Source organism: Pistacia vera, unplaced genomic scaffold, assembly GCF_008641045.1.
Source record: "Pistacia vera cultivar Batoury unplaced genomic scaffold, PisVer_v2 Contig578, whole genome shotgun sequence".
Lineage (NCBI taxonomy): Eukaryota > Viridiplantae > Streptophyta > Magnoliopsida > Sapindales > Anacardiaceae > Pistacia > Pistacia vera.
This window is the reverse complement of record NW_022196421.1, coordinates 73,987-87,352: the sequence shown is the minus strand read 5'-3', so window position 1 is coordinate 87,352 and position 13,366 is coordinate 73,987. Positions and strand designations below refer to the sequence as shown.

General features: G+C 31.8%; 1 pseudogene; it reads left to right on the top strand.

The window, feature by feature from the left end:
• Nucleotides 1-1,231: 1,231 nt before the first annotated feature.
• LOC116109312 lies at nucleotides 1,232-12,732 on the top strand (annotated as a pseudogene).
• The last annotated feature ends 634 nt before the right edge of the window (nucleotides 12,733-13,366 follow it).

Here is a 13,366-nt window from a genome sequence, read left to right as displayed (position 1 = left end):
GAACCTAAAGTCACAGGAAGGTCATAATAGGACAATGAGTTCCAATGGGGATTGGGGAAGTTACTTCACAGATTCTAGTGTGTATTCTCAAAACCCAAGGGTTATCCCTCTTTAGGACACACAACCATCAAATATCGTTAAAAGTAGGAGTCTAGCCCGTCAATGTTAGGCCATATCAACATCCTTAGTTCTAAAAGACAGAGATTGAGAAAATCACTAGGGAAATGTTGAATTTTGAAACAATCCAATCTACTTGCAACCACCCAAAACCTGGAGTAACCATGGAAATCAAAAATCAATGTTGAATCCTGACTATCCAGAAAACGCAGAAGATTGAAGTGGAGAATCACGAAATGAAACACAACAAGGGGCAAACCAAGCGCTTTTTCAAAGGAAAAAGCGAATTAATCAGAATGGAGACAGGGAAGAGAGCAAAAGAAAGATTTTTGAGCTTGCAAGCAGCAAGTAACAACGACTTTTCAGCTGCATCGCACTGCCGCATGAACAATGGATCCGCTAGGCTGGATGAGGAACCTTCTTTGCATTTCCAGATCTCTTAGTCAAGAAGAAAGATGGTAGTTGGATATTTTGCATAGATTAGTGACAACTTAATGAGAGGACTATGAAGAACAAGTTCCCAATTCTGATAATTGAAGACTTATTAGATGAGTTCCATGGGACAGCCATTTTTTGTAAACTGAATCTCAGGGCTGGTTACCATCAAATATGGATGGAACCTGTTGACATCCCTAAGATAGCATTTAGGACGCACACAAGCCATTTTAAATTTTTAGTTATGTTGTTTGGCCTAACTAACGTCCTTGCCACCTTCCAAGTCCTCATAAACCAAATATTTTAGCCTTATCTGAGAAATTTTGTTCTAGTTTTCTTTGATGACATCTTAATCTACAGTCAGGACCCTAAATCCCACTTGAGCCATCTAGAACAAGCCTTTCAAATATTGGTGGAGTAGCAGCTATTTGCCAATATGTAAGTGCAAATTTGGAAAGACCAAGATAGCTTATCTTGGACACCTTATATTTAGCGCGCGTGCACGGGGGGGGGGGGGGGGGGGGGGTGGGTGAGGGGTGTAGCAACAGATCCATCCAAAGTAGAGACAATGAGTTCATGTCTAGTACCTATTACATTGAAAGATCTAAGAGGATTCCTAGGACTAACTAGTTACTACAAAAGGTTCATTAAAAATTATGGAGTAATCAACAGACCCTTGATGGATCTATTGAAGAAAGATGCTTTTATATGGGGTTCTGAGGCTCAAGAAGCTTTTGAAAGCCTCAAAGTTGCAACGGTTTTAGCTCCAATCCTATCTCTACCAGATTTTACTCAAGGGTTTACACCAGAATGTGATGCTAGTGGTTACGGAATTGGCGCAATCCTTATGCAAAAGGAAATGCCTATTGCTTTCCTCTCAAAACCATTTAGCCTGAGAAACCAGCAGCTATCAAAATATGGAAGAGAATTGTTAGCAATCCTATTTGTAGTTTCTAAATAAAGGCACTAGTTAGAGCAAGGCCAATTTATTATAAGGACTAATCATGAGAGCATAAAAAAAGGTCGAGAATAAAGTTGTAGATGCTCTATCCTACAGGCCAGATTTGGAGTATGTATGCTACCTTGCTTTTTCTATTATTCCAACATGGATGGAAGAAGCCCAGGAATCATATGAAGGCGACGAGGAAGCTGTCAAGCTAGTACAAGCTCTATCAGTCAAACTTGACTCTGTAGCTAACTGTACTCTCAAAGCTGAACTTATATATTATAAAGGTAAGTTGTATGTGGGGAGCAGTAGAGATTTGAGGTCCAAATTAATGGAGACTTGTTATGAATCACCTCTTGGAGGACATTCAAGAATCTAGAACACTTACAAGAGGTTGAGACAAGTATTTTATTGGCCCCGCTTGCAAAAATCAATAATAGAGTGGGTTTTAACTTGTGATATTTGTCAAAGATGCAAGTTAGAGTCTTGTGCCTACCTGTTGCCTATCCTGTCACAAGCCTGGCATTCCATATCGATGGATTTCATTGACAAACTACCTAAGTCCCAAGGGTTCGATTCCACACTAGTAGTGGTGGACAGATTCACCAAGTGTAGCCATTTCTTTGCTTTATCTCATCCTTATTCGGTTGTTAAGGTAGCTAAAGTATTCATGGAAGGGTGTTCAAGTTGCATAGGCTGCCTGAAAATATTATTTTTGATAGAGATCGACTGTTCATTGGTCAATTTTGGCGAGAACTCTTCAAGTTGTTCGGCATTAAAATACAACTCAGTACCGCCTATCACCCTCAGACGGACGGTCAAACAAAAAGGGTAAATCATTGCCTAGAAGCTTACCTACGGTGAATGTGTTTTGCACAACCCAAACATTGGCCAAAATGGATGTATTTGGTAGAGTGGTGGAACAACACCACTTTTCACAATTCTCTGAAGATGATACCATTTCAAGCTTTATATGGGTACCCTCCTCCTTTACCGGTTTTGCCTGATCATTCCATTTCGATGGCAGCTGTTGAAGAATTCCTAACTTAGAGGGCTCAGATGTTGGAACAACTAAAGGACCAATTGGCAATTAAAAGCAATAAAATGAAGCAATATGCGGATAGAAACAGGTTAGAAATAGAGTTTAAAGTGGGGGATTGGGTATATTTAAAACTATAGCCGTATCGACAATCGAGCATCACACTTAGGAAGTCACTCAAACTAATAGCATGATACTATAGTCCCTTACAAGTGTCAGAATTGGACTTGTGGCTTACAAATTGAAACTATCGGAGAATAGTTTCATCCACCCTGTTTTTCACATTTCATTATTAAAAAAGAAAACCGGAGATAGAACTGTGCCAATCAATATTCTACTAGAGTTAAAGGAAGATGGGTTATAGTACAACCAGAAAAAATCCTCAATTAGAGGACAATTCTGAGAAACGATCAACATATTTCTCAACTGCTCATCAAATGGAGCAGCTTGCCATATGTAAACTCTACTTGGAGGACCTCACTTTTATTTAGGCTTAATTCCCAGACTTTATGCATTCTTGGGGACATGAATACACTCAAGGGGGAGGAATTGTTACGTATAAAAGGAAGGGAAAGGAGGCAAAGGCAAATTTGTTATGCTTTTTAGGCTGCTATGTTTTCATAATTTCTAAAAGAGTTTGTTATACTTCTTTAGACCCTTAGGCATTGCCAGCTGTAGTTGGTTAGAGATGGTCACTAACAAACCACCATATATACTCAATAATTGTAATGAGGGATTATTAATGAATTAATACAAAAACTCTCCAGACTTCTCCTCTCTAGTTTTCTTTCCCTTCTTCTTCCTTTCTACTCTGTTTTCCCTTAATTTCTCAGGATTGGTTTTAGTCATAATAAAATGCATTCTATAGTTTTGGCTTCAGTTATGGTGTATATGATGCTTAGATTTTGGTGTAATACAAGATGGAAAATTATGGGTTTTAAAGTGGCCTAGCTTGGAAATTATTCTTAATGAGTCGGAAGCTCATATATCTATCATGGATTTATCTTTCAGGTTTTGTACTAGTGATGGAATGAATTAAAGTGTTAATGCCTTAATCTGCAAGCTCGATGAAAAGATAATGAATTCACTACTTTGTTATCATTTATCTAGTTCTACTGATGGTTTGGCTTGGTTCTCTTGTAGCCCTAATGGAAATTCTTGTCTCCTTGGCAAATCTTGCCCCTGGTAGCTTCTCTACATATAATTAATCAATAATACTATACTCACAAACTATTTTTACTAACTTTCTCTCACAAAAGCGATGTGTCAACTCGTAATTGGTCAGCTCGTAATTGGTTTTGCCTGCCCAATAATGAGTCCCGCCTACCCAAATGCGACCTGCCACATCAGCATTTGTAAAAGAAGTTTATGAGAAGTGTTTGTCAGCCTATCTTTATTCATAATTAATAGTTGCTTCTATCTTAACAACAACAAGAAACACATCATGAACTTGTTTACTTCTCCCTTACAAGATAGAAAGATTCTTTTTTTATGAATTTGATCGAAGAAGCAACATGAAGGAACAAGTTAGGGCTGATTTATTTGGTAAATAATATTACTATATAGAGTTCTATTATAGTGTTGGGGTAACATAATGGTTAAGCAGCACAATAGTAAAATTAATATGTTATCCCACCAATATGACAACTCGCTTATGCTATTTGGTTCTTGTACTTAAAATTATGAATGTAACACTTACTAATCATGATTTATAAACCTCGTCACCTGGCTCTGACCATCACAAGCTATAACTTTTAACAAAAATATAACTTCATTTATTTAGGGCATGTTTGACACGTGATATAACATAATATTAAAAAAATTGCATAATATTTCATTGTATAATATAATGATATGCTAAATGTTGTATGATTTTTGTTTTTGGTATCTGGATGTGTCCGAGCTAGTTTGTGTGCACCTAAACTATTCTCTTAGGGCCTTAAAGTTAACGGTTAGGTAAGCCTCTAATGACTATCCCTTATTAGTAGTCGTGGGGATTCAAACTCATGACTTTTTAAGTAATAATGTTGTATGATTTTGGGTAGAACATTGCACTGATTAAATTTTATATTATGCTATATTTGGTGTATGAATTATGTTGTATAATTTTATTTTTATTCTTTAACAAAAATTCATCTATTAAAAACTAATATATATTTTAATTATTATTTAACTAATAATTAAGGGAAAAAAAGTCAAAAGATGAATGGATTAATGGTCAATGCCGGTCAATGGAAGTCAAAGCAATGGTCAAACACTGGTCAATATCGGTCAAACAATGGTTAATTGGTCAATAGTGGTAAATGTCATTGACCAATGTTGACCATAGTTTGACCAGCTATTGCAAAATTAAATTTATAAATACTAAACTAATAGGCAATATTTATTTACTTAAAATTAATGTTAAGTAAATTACAATAATCATACCATAATTTTACTTGACATTATTTTATGTAGAGTATACTGCATTATTTGAGACTTTACATTATTTAATAATAACAATTTACTTACAATTAGACAAAAATTGCACAAAATTTATAGAAAATGACTGTTTTATCTTTTGTTTTTTTGTCTAGTTATATGACTCAATTATAAGCATATCATTTGTCACCAACAATAAAACTACGCTTACAGTTTTTTCATACAACTTTTTTATACAACCCTGAGGTGGTAGGTCGATCACGATTGGTCAATCTGCATTTGGACAGAGGGAACTCATTACAAGCCAACCAATCTCGAGTTGTCACATCAGGGTTGTATGAAAAAATTGTAAGTTTAATGCTACTTTTAATATTATGTGAAATTGTGATATATTTATTTCATGGTTTAAAAATTGGCATATCGAAAAAAAATTGAAAGAACTTTTTTTATTTTTATTAAACTACTCTGGTACATTCATGATTTCTCTATTAAATGGATTTGTCTATCACCTTAATTTAATATCTACTTTTGTGTATAATCTTTGACTTATTTCATCAAATATCAATCCCCTATATAAAGCAATATTTCACTATCAACCTACCAAAAAAAAAAAAAATGCCACTTAGATATTATTCTTCTTAATTCAATTACCAAAAGATTCATCAGTTTTTCTGGAGAAAATTTGCAACATTGAGTCTCTAATTAAGTAGGAAACAAGTAATTAATTTTTTCTCAAACCACCCCTAGGTGGTTGGATAGTGTGATATGAATTCTTAGGTGTATTACTCGAGAAATTCTTTTGGTTGTTAATAAGGGTGGCCACTAGATACCCGGTTGTTAACTTCATAGTCTCGAAGGACTAGTTGAGGTATGCACAAACTGACTCGGACACTTAGTTACCAAAAAAAGAAGAATTAATTGTCTTAATTAGCTTAATTAAGCATCTTTCTCACACACGATTACTCGCACTTATAGGCAACAAAATTTCAAACAAAACACACGAACAAATCTTACCAGTTAGAAGCTTCACTCAAACAAATTAAAAATTTGGTGAACCAGGAATCCTGCATGATTCAACTGTCAATTTTCCCAGCAAACAAACAACTCCCATTACTTGTATATCCCTCTTATTAGATATTAGATACGTCGCGAAAAGCTCTTAAACCGCGCCCCTATATCTATAGATATATATATATATATATATATTATCCTTCTATATCAAGTATTGTTAACATTTTTATGCTCTCTCCAGTGGTGGCCTTGGCAGCTTGAGAACGAGCCTAGAAAGATGAGTGGAAAAGAACTTTCAGGAAAAGTGATTATTGTTCTCTTCATAGCTTGCTTCCTTGCAGGATCAGTTGTTAGGTCATGGACAAGTTCTCATCACGCATTTCAGAAGAATGATCATCAACAAGAAGAGCGAGAATTCCCGATTATTCGCCATCGTATTTCGAAGCGGCTTGCAGAAGTTAGAAGTGATTTTGACCCCGAGAATCCTTTGGTAGATCAAAATTCTACAGTTGCTCCTGACAATTGCCTGTGTTTTTGTTTTTGTCTCTAGAACTGCTTCAAAAATAAGCTGCTGAAATAAGTATGTGATTCAGAAAATATTTATAATGTTAATTCCTGTATAATAAACTGAGTTGTTCTTAATTATACAACTAATGTTGTTATTAATTTAAGCTAAACTCAAGTTTCAATTAATTTCTCGCTCTATATATGAATAAATACGCTCAAGTACTACTTGTGGGTGTAATTTAATTTTTTTTTTTATTTTATTGAATTTCAACAGTAATATGTTTAAATGTGAAATATGTTTTGTTTATTCATTATTTGTTGGACGACCCGACCACATGTTCAAGACCCATCTGTAATTGCCTTAGGTTTTGAGTTTATGCATATTTTGTACAGCCTCCACGCTTGTAATTTTTAAGTCTGTCTTCTATTATAAATATTTGTTCTTATATGGGTTGAAAGAGAAAGCCCAAATCTACGTTTAATCCATAGTTTTCATAAATGCCCTTTATTCTTTTTTTTATTTTTTTTTTATTTTTTAATATTTGAAAAGAGTTAATATTACCTTTTCTTCGTCCCCATCACCGTTGCTTCTGAAATAAAATTTTAGAAAATTGAATTGAAAGTTTAGAAAAAAATAATGCTAAAAAAATTGCTTACAAATAATCTCAAGAACATAATACAATTAAACAACACAATATATAGATTAAAAGTAGCTACCAATACTTTGAGAAAAACAAAAAAAATAAAACAACAAATTTATAAGTGAAGTAATTAAAAACTTACAATTTTATATTGTTTGTAACAAGACATATCACATTGCAAATCTTCTTCCTCCATTGCACTATATTTTTGTTCTAAGAATGATTTGAATAGCATAAAAAAAAAAAAAAAAAAAAAAGGGTTTATGAGATAATAGTGGGGTGTGAAAAGCATTTTTAAAGAACAGGAAATTAAAATTAATTTCTAAATTGATATCTATTATTTGTTATTATAAATTTATTGAAAAATGGAGTTTTTTTAGTCCATTAGTGGATGCCAATAGATCCACCTTTCTTAGTTACAAGATGTATTTATTATATGGTTTAAGCATTAACATATAATAAATATAAAAATAAAGATACACTTGACCAAAAAGCTATAATAGTTCAACATTAGTATTTATGTCCAACAATGTATCACATAAACGTGGATTTGGTTTGATCACTTATCTATTCTTTGAAAGACTTTGACCGGTGTTAAGTGATGGGAGAAATTATTTTACAGTTCATGCAAAAAGCTCAAATTTTGAGCTCTCTAAGCTCAAAAAATTCCCTATTCTATTTTATATTATAAATTTGGCTTAATCTATTCTTGTGTTGAAAACCCTTTTGATAAATTTTTGGAACGTTTCTATGGATTTATTAGAATTGTTACAATATCATAATTAGAATATTTATACACATTAATTTAATTGTTTTCTATTCAAATACAATGTTATTTAATTGAGACATTAGGGTTTAATTGTTAAAATTATCAATTAAGAATATTTATGTTATTTTAATTGTTTTGAGAGGGAAATCAGCCATGAATTTTGATATTAACATTCTCTTAAAATTGAAAATATCTATTCTATAGTTAAAATTGACATTAAATTAGAATTAAAGCTGTATATAAGATCTAACGCTATTATTTAAGTTCAACAAACCTTTCATGTGAAAATATTAATATGATTTTAAAGTTTAACGAACCCGAGCTTAATGCGATTGAAATTGGTTATAACAAATAATGAATAAATATAATAATGGTTAATTCCATACTAGTGTATATTAAATGAACACTTGACTTAAAAGTTAAATTAGTAAATAAGGTCTAACATCGATATTTAAGTCTAACCAAAAAAAAAGAACCAATTTATTATTATTTAACATATACCTTCGTGATTTCTCTATTAAATGGATTTGTCTATCACCCTAGTTTAATACTCTTTTTGGTATTCTTTGACTTATTTCTCAAATATCAATCCACTATAAGAAGCATATTTCCCCATCAAATTAAAAAAAAATAAATAATAAATAATGCCCACTTAGATATTATCCTTCTTATTCAATTACCAAAAGATTCATCAATTTTCTGAGAAAATTTGCAACATTGAGCCTCTAATCAAGCAAGAAACAAGTAATTAAATTGTCTTAATTAGCTAATTTAGCGTCTTTCTCACACGATTATAGGCAACAATTTCAATAAAACACACGCAAATCTTACCAGTTAGAAGCTCCACTCAAAGAATTAAAATCTGGTGAAGCATGAATACTGCATGATTGAACTGCCAATTTTCTCAGCAACCAAACAACTCCCATTACTTATATATCTCCTCATTAGATATTAATTAGATACGTCAAAAAATGATCTTGAACCCACCCCTAAATATTATATATCATCCTTCATATCAAAATTTATCATCAAACACCCCCCGCGATTAACATTTTATGCTCTCTCAAGGTATATTACTCAAAAGTTATATATATTTTTTAAGCTTGGTATGTAAATTTGTTTTTCCATTTAGGAAATTTGCATTAAAATTTGCCAACTTTTTTCAACATTACATATGATCAAATTTCTAGGAAATTTTGGAAAACGTGGAGAATATGAAGCTGGAGTATTCATTTTGCTTCTCGATAATTAATTTCAAGAGATTTGTCAATTAATACTTTGATTTTTTAATCGATTTAGCACATCATATTCCTTCACATGACATGTTTATATTAAACATTAATCTTCCTGTTTGACGATAATTAGCTAGAAAATTATTGACTGATTCAATTTCTTCTTCTCATTTTTTCTGTTTTTGCTTTCATGGATTTTGCCAAGGCAAAAACCCTAGGCTTTTGGCATCCAAAAAGACGAAGCTGACGGTGGGATTGCGGCGACTGATGCACACGGCAGGGGTGGCCTTGGCAGCTTGAGAACGAGCTTAGAAAGATGAGAGGAAAAGCACTTTCAGGAAAAGTGATTATTGTTCTCTGCATAGCTTGCTTTCTTGCAGATCAGTTGTTAGGTCATGGACAAGTACTCATCACCCACTTCAGAAGAATATAAACAAGAAGAGCGAGAATTTCCGTCATTCGCCATCATGTTTCGAACAGCTTGCAGAAGTTAGAAGTGATTTGAACCCAAGATCCTTCGTAGTTCTTAATTCTACAGCTACTCCTGACATTGCGTGTGCCTTTGTTTTTGTCTCTAGAGTGCTTCTGAAATAGCCGCTGAAAATAAGATGCGACTAAGAAATATTATAATGTTAAGATTGTATAATAAATTGAGTTGGTTCTTAATTATAAAATAAATATAAGCTCAACTCAGTTTCAGTTAAATTTCTCTCTAGAATTAAAAGCTCAAGTACTTCTTGTGGTGTAATTGAATTTTTGTTATTTATTGAATTGCAACAGTATAAATGTTACAAAATTAAGAATATTATTTTTTTTTTCTCTATTTAAGCAGAATTTTTGTTAAGGAAAATCAGTAGATATCATGGAAGAGGTCACAAGGCTCACCAAGCTTCCAGTAAGTTAATTAATCTTTCTATTATTGATAAGTTGAGATTACAATTATTTTACCTGAACTGTTTACCTCGTTGAATGATTGAAATATACTTGGAATTTTTCCACGTCGATATTATATTTTGAGGTTAACTTAACTCTTTGCTCTTGTTCAACGTCGAAATATGATCGGTATCCATACCATCTTCCACCGTAGAAATTTTTGGTGCTGTGTTATTTTGATGTTGGTTAATTTTTATATGGAATTATCTTTTTTTTTTTTAATTTTTTATAAATATATGATATGTGTAGGTCACTTGATAAAACATTTCACACTGGAAATGGAACTAGCATTGGCTAGAACAAGGAATATTGATGGCCAAATTCAGTAGAAAGAGCAAGTACATCACAGTTTACAGAAGGCTTTTGTGGTCATTGGAATTAATACAGCTTTTAGCAGCAAGAAAGGAGAGACTCATTCAGAGAAACATGGATGCCTACAGGTTTTCTATTTACCCATATAATGAACTTACAACTTTTGGTCAAAGCATATTAAATGAAATTTTGCAATGGATTATTTAGGCAAAGTTGAAGAAATTGGAGGAAGAAAGGGTAGTGATAAGTTTGTGATAGGGCACAGTGCCACACCAGGAGGTGTTCTTGACAGAGCCATTGATGGGAAGAGCTGATTTTTCTGATTTTCTGAGGCTCAAACATGTTGAGGCTACCATGAATTATCCACTAAGACTCCTTATATTTCTCCACTGCAATTCCATTTGGGATGTGAGTTCTACTTGAAGGTTGTATGATGTTTCATGTCATATAGGTTGTTTCTAATTACTTCTTTTATTTCTTATGAATGTTTTATCAAAACGTCTATGAATGAAATGTTCAAAAATTAAGTTACGTTAGGAAGTTTTTGTTACATACTTCGTCGAGAAGAGGTGTGTTTTTTTTTTAAAAACTTTTTATAGTTATATTCAAATAATAGCCGATTTGAAGTTAAAAGTTGTGAAAAAATTTATATTTGAGAAAAAAGGTTTTTATGATATAATTTCGAAAACGAATAATTTTGAATAATGGAATTTTCAAGAATTATGATACGATCAGAAAGTTTTATTTTTTTTTTTCAAAAATGTTAGATTTACTTATTAATCATAATATTAATTAATTAATTAATGATTATATAATTATTCATTGATTATTAATTATGATATCCATTAATAATTAAGGAATTTCTAATTTTGGCTGTTTTAGGAATGCTAATGAACACTTGGAAGGCACCGGTCCAAACCGAGAATCTATTTGTTTGCATGAAGTCCGGTCCGGTTCTCTCTCAGAGTTAGTGCTCTTTTGTTTTTTTTCCATTCGAATTACATTCCAATATATTTAATATTTAAAAATATATTTGATATAACTTATAACATCTTTCAAGGAAAAATTTATTAATAATAAAATAAAATGATTTTTTTTTAAATTTAATAATATTTTTTATAATTACATTCAAGAACAGTTTTTGAAAACATTCATCAAATTGAATTTGTATTATATATCAAACACGTCCATATTTTTAAACTTTAAAATCCTAAAATATGAATAATAGAAAATTAATGAGATTTTCTTAATGCAGAGGGGTGAAATATCATGAGCCGGAGTATTGGAAATTTGGGGAAGAAGGAACAAATATTTCAGGCATGCAACTGGCCAATCTATGCCATTTCCAGATCTTGCTGCCTATATCCCTCAATTCGTTAGTTCATCATCCCTTTCAGCTCTAAACCCTACATTCAATAAGATTGATTTACAATTAATCAATTCATTTGAATTTCATCATTATTAATTTGTAACGTTATCAAAATGATAAAGAGTATTACAGTTTAGAGACACTTATTTTCCACAAAATATTGATAAGTTTTAAAATACAGTAAAAAGCTTAGAAACTCGTTATTCCAATTAAATTTTACGAATATTAAAAGACAAAAATACCCCAATTGCATAAGGGTGTATCCATTTAACTATTAGTTTAAGGGCATTTATGTCTTTTACTTTTTTCCACACTAGGTTTCTTTGTAAGTTTTGAAAAAAAATGTTGTCTCTAAACTAATAAAACCATATCAATAATTTCTTTGTTATAATCAGAATCTTTGATTATATATCCACCGTTCAAGATTTCACTTTAAGGATGATTATCATTATGGTAAATTACAATTTACCCTTATCAAGATATCGTTTATGATCTCATTAACTACGATTTTTTATTGAATGATTGTCAGGCCTATATGCATAGATATGCGAATGAAGATGTTTCACTGGGGGATGGTTCCTAGGTTGGAGTTGAGCATGTTGATGATCGTTCAATGTGTTGTGGGACCCTCCAGGTATTTATTATTTAAAGCTATTAATCACCTAAATTATTGAATTATATAGATCGATAATCATAGATACAAATCATATCAACTCTATCGAAAAAGTTTTCAGTGAATGACTATATACATTTATCTAATCATTGTGTTAAAACACGTTATTATTCCCTGTTGTAAATTTCCGACCATCGTATTGTTATTGTAGATGATATTTGTATTGTTTGTGTGGTGATTTTGTAGATTGTGAATGGAAAGCAAGAGCTGGGAATGTTTGCGTGGCATCATTGATTGTTCTTGCTGGAATATGCAAATCAGTGGAAAATGAAAGAAGTTCATCATCTGTGGTGAGGAGATGATGCCCTTTGGAATGTTGATTTTTGAGAGGGATTCACATCTTTCCCCCTTTTTTTATTTTTTATTTTATTTTGGGTTATTTAGTTTTTGATAGCCAAATATGTATGGAGAGAAGAAAGAGAGGCTAAGAAATTACACTCTTTTTTATCTTTATCTTAAAAAAAAACCACCATGACGACAATAAATTTGAGATTTATGTTCGATGACACTCATCAACATCAATTTGTCAATAATGAAGGAACAAATTTCAATTGGTTTAGATAAACTTAGAAGATTAATACTACACTTACAAGAAATGTTACAAAGATTTTTCATACAAACTGATGTTTAAAAATGAATGAAATAGTGAATTTAATATTCCTTTATATCTTACCATCTCTTTGTTATGAAAATCTTGTAAAATTTCTTTAAATATATATTATTGAACTTAGAAATAAATAAACGACCTAAAAAAGAATAGTAGAATTCTACGAAGTATAACCAATTCTTCACTTTTTCAGTAGAATTGCGCACCCGTTCAAATAATAGAAAACAAATATTTATTTATTTCGATATATATTAATATAAAAATGAAACAAATGATTTCAATACATCAAAATACTAAATTTTTTGTCATCTAGTATACTTAACGTGTGCCCTCCTTGACCTTCAAGGACACAAG